This window comes from Myodes glareolus, chromosome 5 (assembly GCF_982192425.1).
Source record: "Myodes glareolus chromosome 5, mMyoGla1.1, whole genome shotgun sequence".
In the NCBI taxonomy this organism is placed as follows: domain Eukaryota; kingdom Metazoa; phylum Chordata; class Mammalia; order Rodentia; family Cricetidae; genus Myodes; species Myodes glareolus.
The window spans coordinates 100,399,077-100,411,231 of NC_142030.1; positions in this window are offsets into that span (position 1 = coordinate 100,399,077).

The window sequence follows — 12,155 nt, forward strand, 5'->3', positions numbered from 1 at the left end:
TCCTGGAACTAGCTCTTGTAGACCAGGCTGCCCTTGAACTCACAAAATTCTGCCTGTCTCTTCCTTCTGAGTGCTGGGATTAAAGGCATGAACCACCATCACCAGGTTTGAAGAGGATATATGTTTTTAACAGTAACTAACTTGCTTGAATATATACCATACACCCATTTATAGCTGGAAAATTGCAGACTTTGGACACCAGCCCGTTAAAGGCAAACATGTCGCTAAGAACAGAGGGGTCAGAGGTAGGGCCTGAAAATACTGATGATACTGGTGGGGTTATTACTGTTCTCTGTATCATAAAGCTTATGTCATTCTCTTACCAGTAAGAACAGTGGGCTTAGACTGGGACCCCTGCTTTTTTTTTCAGGTAAACTGGAATTGAACAAATAGGCATCTGTCTGCAATAAATTTGAAATTGAGCAAGTAGACCTCAATCTGCAATCTTTGACTACGGTGTTGAACCCAGGTTGCGTGAATACAGTTTTTTAAAGTATGTAGATGAGTTAATGGCCTTTAATTGAAGACCCACAGCAGCATAAAACGTCACCCTCTCCTGTGTTGGTCTTTACTAACTCTGCGGACTTCTAAATTCAAGGTTGACACCCGGCCTTCAATGCCATAAACACGTTTTGAAAAGACAGGGGCAGTTTTATAGCTGTGCATTCACTGGGGAAAGAGTGTGACCCCAAAGAGCTGAAGTCTCAGTTTCTCTATAAAACGGCATGGAAAGCTTGTGCTCAGGCTAATCACTGTGCTTTACTTTATATTCTTTAATAGATGCCTTTTATTGTGTCTGTAGGGAGATCCAGGAACTCAATTAAGTACTTTTAAAACTTTTATTTTAAAACAAAATGCAAGTACACACACACACACACACACACACACACACACGTCAAAGAATGAAACACTCTGGCCTACTACAGAACTATCCGTATGCTCTGATCATTCTCCTTCCAAAACTCAGTGCTGTCATGAGTTTCATAAAGGTCTTTTTCCTTGGGTTTCTTTATGGCTCATATTGCAGTGTACAGCCTGGAGCACTGTAGATCAGTCATTAGTTTGTAAACTAAAATGTCCTTTAATGAGGGTCTGATCAAGGCATCTTCTCTTCCCTCCCCCAAATTTCCTTCCCTTGAAATGAGTCTATTTTAATCTTGAGCTTGTTGTCTTATGGAATCTACCCTAGAGTGGGCCTGACATTTGCACCTTCCTGGTGTCAACCTGTATCTTCTTCTCTGTAGTTCCTACAGATGGACAAGGGAACTCTCAATTAGAATCAGCTTCGGACCATTTGGCAGCAGTATAAGTAATTTGTACTTCCTTTACTAAGAAGCATATTGATGCTTAATGTATGGATCAAGTATTTTATCGGTTTTATTGGAGATTCCAAAGAGATAATACTCTCATTTCAAATTGATTATTTTTGTGTAATATTGTATTGAATAATTTTACAGCTTGGAGAAGCTTCCTATAATCTATAATATGACTATCCAGTAGCTTAATTCCAAAAAGTCAGAAGCAATGTTTTATCCTGTCCTTTTACCTGGTATTTATGAAAGTAATAAACTGACCCCCTGTTTCAGAAGGGAACCGGTTAGCATTATAACATATTTGATGGACACTGTCAACTACAGCACTTATCGGAGACCATATTTCTCCATCTTTGACTAGACAGAGCCTTGCTGAGTTTTGATTCTCTGGTGGGTAAGCTTTGAAAGACTTTGGACTAGCTTGCATCAAGATGCAACAAAGTCAGAAAAAGTTTTCATCTTCAGGCTTATTCCCACCCCTTTTCTGAGAAGCCTTGGTGTCTTTTATTACCCGAGTCTTTGTAAAAGAGCTGATCATTTCTCCTGTGTTTGGCAGATGTACTCCATAAAAATTTAAGATGCCCAATTGAAACTGAAGATTAACAAACTTGAGATGTTCTTATAGTAAATATATATATATATATAAAAATATATAATAGTAAATACTATAATATATTATATATATAATTATATACTATAATATATATTATAGTAAATACTATATATATAGCAATATATAATAATAATATACTGATTATTTGTAAATCAAATTGAGTTAGAAACCATGGACTCTGACAGCTGATTAGCCCCGGTCAGTCCCTGTTTCTAACCATGTAAGTTCAAGTCCTCTGAGAAATGAATGCAAATGGATAAACAAGAGAGCTGCTGCTGAATGCCTGACGGTGGGAAATGTCCCCCACTGTCTCATGTGTTTGAAGACCTGAATGCCAGCTGTTAGTGCTGTTTGGGGAGGTTAGGAAACCACTAGAAGATGGCATTTAACTGTAGGAAGTATCAGGTTGCTGGGGAGGGGCTTTTAGAGCTTATATCCTGGCCCCATATTTTGCTCACACACACTCTCTCTGTCTCTCTTTCCCCTCCTGTGTGGAGACGGAATGCCATCTCGCTGCTTCCTGCTTGCCAGACTGGTCTCAAGCCACTGTTGCCACGCCTTCCCTCTCACGACTGATTCTATCCCTTTATAAATATCAGCCAAAATAAGCACGTTTCTCCTCTAAGTTGCTTTGGGTCATGGTATTTTATCACAGCAACAGAAAAGTTACTAATAATCTACCTAAAAGGAGAAAATGGAAGGGAATGGAAGATACAGGAAGTTCATTGGCTTTACCACTATGAAGAGAGAGAGAGAAGAGAAAGTTCCATGGGAACATCGCAAATTACAGAGCAGTTCTAGGAGAACTGAGTATTCCTCAGGTAAAGTCGTCCATTCCAGGAGTACCACAGATATGAGGATGTAGGCCTGAGCAGTACCCCTGCTACATCAATTACATTCTTTTTGTGGTAATGATTATAGCTCCACTGTTACTGCTATTTACACATTCAGTACAAGGTAATAATGAGCTCCCCAAACCAGCTTAAATATAGGGGTTTGTCTGCGTTTTAAGTGAAACTCTTCCATTTGAGTCTTCTTTTTTGATACTGAGAATGTTTTATTTAGAAACATTTCTGTTTTATTTTCTTAATGATGGGTATGTGTGTGGTGTGTGTTCATATGTTGCTATGTGTATATGAGTGATTACGTCCACAAAGGTCAGTGTATGTCTATGAGTACTAAAGTCCTCAGAGGCTAACAAGAGGAGAGTAACAGATCCCTTGGAACTAGCATTGCAGATAGTTGTGAGCAACCCAATACTGGGGCTGGAAACCAAACTCTGGACCTCCGCAACAGCAGCGAGCACTCTCAACCACTACGTCATTTCCAAGACTCACTGATAATCGTGGTTGTTGAGACCCTTGACGTGCTGGAATGAGAATATCACATAATATCACACATTTAATTTACTCTGTTTTAATCTTTGTGTGTGTGTGTGTGTGTGTGTGTGTGTGTGCATGTGTGTGCATGCATGTGAAATATGTGTGAGCATCGTCCTGTGAGCATAGGTGTGCCTGTGGACAGGATGTGCAGGTTACATTATGGATCTGGAGGTCAGAGGACGACCTTGGATAAACTATTACTACACTTCCACCTTGCTCCATTTTCAATTTATTTAATTTACTTTATTGGTTTTTTGAGATGGGATCTTACTATTTAGTCCCAGGTGGCCTAGACCTCACAGAGATCCTCCTGCTGTTGTCTCCTGAGTTCTGGAATTAAACATGTCACTACACGAAGTACATCCTACCTTTTCAGAGAAAAGATCTGTTGTTTGATGGTGCTTATTTCAGGCTAGCTAGCCAAAAAGATCCTGAGAATTGTCTTCCTCCTATCTCACTGTAGGAACACAGGGATTACAAATGCACATTTCCAAGTCTTGCTTTATATAGGTGCTATCATCCAGACTCAGATCTGGCAGACTACACACTGAGCCATCTCCCAAGCCCACAGTGCAATAATTATTATCAGTACACTGGTGCAGCCAGCATACATTATTAAGATTGAAAATCGAGGTGGGAGGTGGTGCATGCTTTTAATCCCAGCACATGGGAAGTAAAGGCAGGCAGATCTCTGAGTTCAAGGCCAGCCTGGATTACATGAGCTAGCTCCAGGACAGGTTCCAAAGTTACAAAAAATCCTGTCTCAAAAAACCAAAAAGAAATAAAAAAGAAAAAAATGATTGAAAATGTTACATTTTTATATATATCATCATTGATCTTCCCCATTTGTGGATTTTGATTATACTAAAGCTATGTGAAGAGATCTCAAAACTATTGTGTGCTCTTATTTAACCATGAATTTATCTTAATTCTTTAGTACCCAAATATTTAATACTCACCAAATTAGTTTTCTATCTTTAGGAGTGGAAATAATGTATTTCAGCTCACATTTGTAGATCACTGTTAATCTCCGAAGTAAATAAAAACATAAACTCAAAGCAGAATTCTGAAATCATGCTTGCTTGCTAATTCTCTACAGTATTACCTCTAATGAAGGAATTCAGTCATAGCCCAAAAAGTACAACAGAAATAATGAAGGATGCTGTTGGCTGACTTTCATACATGTGTTCACGCTTAGTTAACTTTCTTATACTGCCTAGGACCACTTACCTAGAAAAATGATGCTGCCCACAGTGGGCTGACATTTCCCAAATATATTAATATTCAAGATAATCCCTACAGACACACACATACACCACTCTCACCTGGGAAATCCTTCAACCAAGGATCCCTTCTCTGTTGCTGCTCGTCTGTGTCCAGTTGACAGGTAAAGCTGGTCAGGACACTCAGCAAGGTCTGTATCCTCAGTCCAGTGTATGCCTACCCTCTCTGTAATGTCTACTTGTCACATTTATTATCGAGCAGTTGAAATTTAACAAAACTAAGTTCCTGGGTTCCAAGTGAAAAATATATGCCGGGTTTCTAAAATCATGGGATTTTAAGGGCTCCTATATAATTTTCGTATAAATCAGATATCAAATCTATAACATTTTCATCATTTCTGAACTAAGAATACTTAGTTATAAGCTAAAATTTCACATCACTATTGTTTGATTTTTACTTGTGATAATTTAGTCACTGTTGAGTTTCACACCTTATTCTTAGGTTCCTAAAGGACCCTCATCAGGATCGTATTTCATGACAAATCAGAGTCCCTCTACAGCCTGTGTGTTTAACACTCAGATATGCTGTAGAAAGCCTTTGTTCTGCCTGATCTTTACTTCAAATTATTAAATATACTACTTCATTTCTTTTTACTAGAATAAGGTCTGATACTAAAGCAAAAATCATATATTAATTAATTCTAAAAGAAAGTATTTTAACTAATACTAAAAACACCTTTTATTGCCTTCAAAGTATTAAAATTTACTTATTTCACATTGTTACATGCTAACATTTTTACATTTACAGTACAATTTTCCAAAGATATTGTGTTTTAAATTTCAGAACTGCTATCTTAAATGATAGAGTTTCCTTCTAAGTTGTACCTATTTTTCTACATGTTATTTTACTTACTTTCATTCAGTTATTCTTTCTTTCTTTTGCTTTTTCTATTTCTTTCCTTCTCCTCTCTCTCATCTATGCATGTCATATTAGTTCAATCAAAAGTGTTTAAGGCTAGCATTGAAATGTAAAAATTGAGGCAGACAGAAGATAGGTGAGTGCACTTATCTATATTCCAGAAAAAAAGTTTATTTGCAAGGGGGAGACCAGGCTGGATTTGACTTGTAAGCTAGAAATCCCCAATTCCTGGTGCAGAGGGATAATCTCTGTATTATGGTTTCCAATGCTATGTAGAGACACAATCATGACAACATCTATTATAAAAGAAAACAGTAAATTTGGTCTGTCTTATAGTTTCAAAAGTTTAGTCTATTTTCTTCATGGTGGCATGTAGGCAGACATGTTGCTGGAGAGGGAGCTGAGAGTTCTACATCTTGATCTGCAAGCAGCAGAAAAATTATATGCTACACTGGGCATAGCTTAAGCATATAAGACCTCAAAACTCATCCCCCACAATGACACACTTCCACCACCAAGGCCATACCTCCTAATAGTGCCATTCCCTATGAGCAAAGCATTCAAACATATGAATGTATGTGGCCATTTCTTTTCAAATCACCACAGTCCCCTCCTGTTTTATTTTTGTGTTTTTAAGTTTTTTATTTATTTATTTAAAATTAAGTTTGTTTATTCAGTGGTATGTGTGTGTGTACCACAATATGAAGGTAGAGGTTAAAGGAGATTTTAGAGAAGTCAGTTCTCTTGTTCTACCACATGGGGCCTGGGAATTTAATCCAGGTCATCAGGCTGGGCAGCAAGCACTTTTACCTACTGACCTGTCTCATCACCCTTTATTCTATTTTATTTTAAGGCCAATCTTTATATGATATTTGACCTTGATTGCATTACGTGATTTATTTTTAAACTTAATTTGATTTCATGAATTTATATATAGTTAAAAGTTCCTCCCAATTGCAAAAGTAGTGCTTTTCTCTTGTTATCATGTCAATAGGAATGCATAATAGTCATTTATATAATATATATGGCTGATTTATAGTAAATATTTGTTATAGCAATATAAATAATTGCATGTGTGTATTATATACACACATGTACACACACATAATATATATATATATATATATATATATATATATATATATATATATATATAACTTTGTTACTACGGTTGTAATCATGAAAACCTGTGTTACACCTCCAGAAGAATATAACAAAAGTAGACATATTTGCATACTTGGAATCCCAGAGCTGGGGAGGCAAACACAGAAGAATTCTTTAGACCTATTCTAATACACAAGGTAGATGACTTCTAAGGAAAAATGTCCTAGGTTGTCCTCTGATCTCCAAATTACACACACACACACACACACACACACACACACACACACACACACACACACAGAGGCATGCACCTATACACACAGCCATGTACTACTTAGTGTGAGAAAAGTGACAGACAAGTCAGTATGCCTGTATGTATCCAATGACATTCACTAAACTGAATACTATAATATGCCAACATTGATGTGCAGATACACACTGCTTGCAGCCTTGCCCATTTTGTGGACAGTGACAAAAGACTTGAAAATTTTGGGTCTGAAACAGAGACCATGGCTACTCATGGTATGGTGTAGGAGGGTCTTCTTTCTATGTGTTGCTCTCATTGGTTGAATAAAGAAACTGCCTTGGCCTTTTGATAGGGCAAAACTAAGATAGGCAGGAAAAATAGAACTGTATGCTGGGGGGAAGAAGGCAGCAGAGAGCCACCCGCCATGAAGCTGCCAGGTCAGACATGCTGAATATTTCCCAGTAAGCCACGAGCTTGTAGTGACATACTGATTATTAGAAATGGGTTGAATCAAGATGTGAGAGTTAGCCAACAAGAGGCTAGAACTAATGGGCCAGGCAGTATATAAATGAGTAGAGTTTCTGTGTAATTATTTCAGGGTTAATCTACCCAGGCGTCAGTGGGAAGTGGCCCACCACTCCTTTTACTACAATGGTAGATGAAATAAGATGTGTATCAACCTATTTGTATGGGCTTTCACTTCCTGCCAAGCCCCAAGAGGGAAAAGCTCTGCCCAGGTGGATGCCTGCTTACAGGGCACATCACTTACAGAGAGAACCTTGCACCACAGGAGCCCACATCTTTTCTTCCATGGAGAGATGTGACGTCATCCTCTCAAAAGCTTGCTGGAGCAATATCTATTCATATATTTTGGGGAAAAAAATTCCTGCTAACATGGACGTCATGATTGTGAAAGATACACATAAGATGGATGTCCACGAGAGCCTTTTGTCTGAGTATGGGAATGCACAGAGTGACACCTGATTTTGTTGTGTGCTCAGTGTTGAGTATTTGGCTTTCTCTCTGAATATTTTGAGGCTTTCAGGTCAACTGGCCACCTTAGCTTTCTGCTGTAGATAAAACGAACGACACCCATGTTGGATGGCTTTTGCGATTTAGAGACGTATAAAGATATTTTATTATTTGTATTGAAAACAGTATACTTTTGATGTTTATCTAGCTTATTTCCAAACTGACATCACTATAACTCATATTTTCCAAAATAGTCTTTTCTTATAAGGACAGCTAAACTACATGTTGAAAACATAAACCTATTGTATATTTTGTTTTGTTTTGTTTTATATTTTCCAGACAGGGTTTCTGTGTGTAACTGCTCTGGCTGTCCTGGAACTTGCTCTGTAGACCAGAGTTCTGGCCTCGAACTCACTGAGATCCAGCTGCCTCTGTCTCCATAGTTGAGAGCAGAGTATGAATGCATGCACGTCCCTGTTCAGCTCCCTTTCTCCACTCAGATACAGTCCAGCCTGCATTCTGCTGAGTGTTAGTCCAGTTAAGAAAACTTCCTCAGAGACATTCTTGGGGCCATCCTGATATAGACAGTCACTACTGCACACTGTCTTCCAAGGTGAGTCCACATTCTATCAAGTTGAAAGGATAAAGCAACTATAACATAATCTCACAGTGACTGTTTTCAATAAAATACAAAACTAAAACAGAAATCTTCACAGGAGACCCTGATGGAATTTAGTCTTGAGATATTGGGAAAAGACTTTTTCTCTCAGGGCCATTTCTTACATGTTCTTCTCTTTTTGACAAGGAAAACAGTTAGCCTCCTACCCAGTACTACATGCTAAAGATGAGCAAACATCCAAAAATACCCACAACAAAACCTTAAGCCTAGTTCCCATCAGAGATTTGCTTTCTTCTAAGAATTATAATTTACTGCACCAGGTAAGATTCTATTCAGCACAACTGTGGTGCTAAATAAGTCAGTCCAGAGTAAAGTTGAGAGTTACATAATAAGCTATACCCTACAGGAATATTTAGCTTTAAAAAAAAGGCCCAAAGTTCAAATGAGCTTTAGAGTTCATGGATAGGTGTTCATAATCATTGGGGAAAATGGAAAAATGCAGGGCCGACTTCTCTGTGGGGAAGGCAGGAGATCACCCAAGTGGACTGTTCACCCACCCAGGAAGATCTTCTTATCCTATAAGTGAAGATTAAACGTCCCAGCTGTAAATCAGTAAAGAGATAATTGCACAGTCTTTCTCAAGTGGTTGCTTTTTATGAACTGTGCTAGTCATTTCATATGTTCTTCACCTACTCCTCTCATGCTTATTGTCAAGTTGTTAAACGTAACATATGATAAAATATTACAAGAAATGGTAAGCTTGAAATTAATTGAGACTGTCAACTACAAATCACCTGCAGGGGAATGAGAAGGTTCTAATAAGGACTGTAAATTGCAAAATTATACCGATCCATACCATACACCCAGTGTCAGGAAGAGTATTTTGGAGCTAACCAATGGGAGTTATTAATTTTTGATATCTCTATAACAGCATTAATAAAAATGTGATCATTGAGACACCCTAACAGTTTAAGAATGTATAATTTTGGGTTCTGCCTTTACTTTTCACCCTCCCATCTTAATTTGTCTTTTTCTCCTCTTTTTTTCTTTCTTCGACTGGAATAAGGGCATGTAGATATATAGATTTACAAATTTAGATAGAAAATGAGTAATGTAAAATATTTACCTATTATTCTAAAATTATGTAGACAGGTGGGTGATAAATAATTAATCATGAGCAGTTAGGTAGATAAATGATTGATAATGACACATGGATAATAGGTACATAGCTATGGGTAAATGAATAAATTATAGATAAGTAGATGGATAGACAAACAGATATATAGAGAGAGCAATACATGAGAGATGATTTTAAAAAGAGCAATACACTGATCGATAAATGTTTGAGATACATAGTAGGTGATGGATAAATAGGGGATAGGCAGGAAAATACACAGGTAGATAGACACATGAATAATGACAGGTAGGTAGGTAGATAGATGATAGAAAACTAGATAGAAAGGTAGATAGATAGATAGATAGATAGATAGATAGATAGATAGATAGATAGATAGATAGATAGATAGGATTATAAGAAAGGACCTATATTACTAGTAAGAAATTAATCGAGATTCATAAGCTAAATAAACTTAAGCATGACAGCAATGGGACATGTATTTTAATGAGCTTGATTACAATACAGCCTGGTTCCCAGGATGATATGATGTTACAATTTGCTTAGACTAAACAAATAGCTCTGTCTGGTAAATAACTTGGCCCCAAACCTTAGCCTCTAGTTTCTGTTGGAGACTATAGAGAAATAATTACCAGCCTTACAAACTTAGATAATGGGAAGTGTAAGGGCACCTCTAAGCTTCACACAGCAGGTCCTTAGGAGCCTTGACATGCAAATCTGAGGCTGTCTCTTAGCTTCTGAAGGAAAATTTGTCTGATTATTAGAGTCCAGTAGTAAATCTTTAGTAATAAACTAAGCATGGTAAGTGTACCAGAAAATAAAAATCCTCTCTATTTGCCAATATGTAATCAAGATCATACATAGAGTTCTCTCAACCTGTAGATTTTCCTAAGTGGTCTCTTAGTTTCTTTTCTTGCTGTGCTAAAATGCTCTGACAAAAGTAACATACGGGAGAAAGGATCTATCTTAGCATAATATTCCAGGTACAGTTTGCCACGGCAGGGAAGTCCATGTTGCCAGGGTCTTGAAGCAAGTGTTGACCCTGAATTCAATAAGGCAACAGAGAAAGATAAGCACAGCTGCTCAGCATCCTTTCTCCTTTTTATTCAGTCAAGGATCCCAGATCTGGGGAAGATGCTACTCACAATTAATGTTGGTCTTTCCACCCTGATTGCATATTGATTAACATAATAAAGATATTCCCCCACAGGTATATCTAGAATCATCTCTAAGGTGATTCTAGATTCTGTCAAGCTGACAATTAGCATAAACCATCCTGAGTAGGAAATAGGTTCTTGTTGTCCTGTGAATTATATAAAAACAGAAGGCAAGGAGCCTACCCTTATGTCTGACTGTGAGAGAAAACACATATATCCCAGAGATAAACAGAAGATATATTTGAATTATTGGAAAATCTAGTCTTTTTTAAGGAAATGAGAAATAGCAGGCTTAAAAGAAAAATGAATCCATCAAAGGAAGACTTGTTATCTGGAAAGGACAAATGTTTCCTAGTGTTATTTAACACTCTCTGGTGTCTAACAGCTTTCCTGCCATTTGTAGACAGAAGCATTGTCTCCAAACAAACATGAAGATGAAAAATAAAATTACTGCTAATATCATCAGAAAGGGATGAAAGGTCTTTTGTTTCTTGTGCCAATAACCAGTTCACTGAGAAATTCTTGGATTGATGCCAACAAGATAGCTCAGTGAATGAAGGCACTTACATCTAAACCTAATGACTGGAGTTTGATCCCCAGCCACGTGTGGCGGAAGATAGATCCAGTCTCACAAGTTGTCCTCTGACTGCCACAACAAATGTGCGCCAGTTCCTATACACAACCACTCCTTGCGCCGACACACGCAACACTAGTGTGTGTGCAGGTGTGAATGTATATGTCTGTTCTTTAAAAAGTAAAATATGATTTTGGAGATGTCTCTGCAGGTAAAGCCCTTGATGACCAACGTTTGCATCCCCAACATGAAGTTAAAAACCATGATGCAGCAGCCTGCCTATAATCCTAGAACTCGGTAGAGAAAGGCAGGAGATCCCCCCAGACAAGCTCCCAAGAGACCTTACCTTCATATATCAAGGGAAGAGGAATTATGGAAGATACTCAACATCAATGTTTTGCCTCCACATTTGTGTACACACAATTCTACTTGTACCTACCTGCACCAACATGTCCACCCATATATTTATGAACATGCTTATACTTATGCATACATATGTCACACACACATGAAGTAGTAAGATGATCACAAGGTCTTGCTGAGCTTGTAATGGGTAAAACAATAAAACTGAGATGACGTCTTACATTTGCAAGTCATTTCATTGTCACAGCCTGGCTCCACATAGAAAAATCACCCCTAGGAAAAATCACCTGCATTGTTTTATTGCCTCAATGGCCTTCTGTATGTCACCAAACAGTGAGACGAGAGGAAGACATGAGGTGTGTAAATATAACAAGCAGAGAGGCTCTCTCAAACTGCAACTCAGTATGAATGAGCTGTTTGTCAATATCCCCAGGTCTCTGGTGAGCAACAGGAATGACTCTGAGGATATTGCAACTCTGTCTCCTTCCACCAGAGATCATAATTGGGCTATGAATTTTTATAACAGGAGAGTCT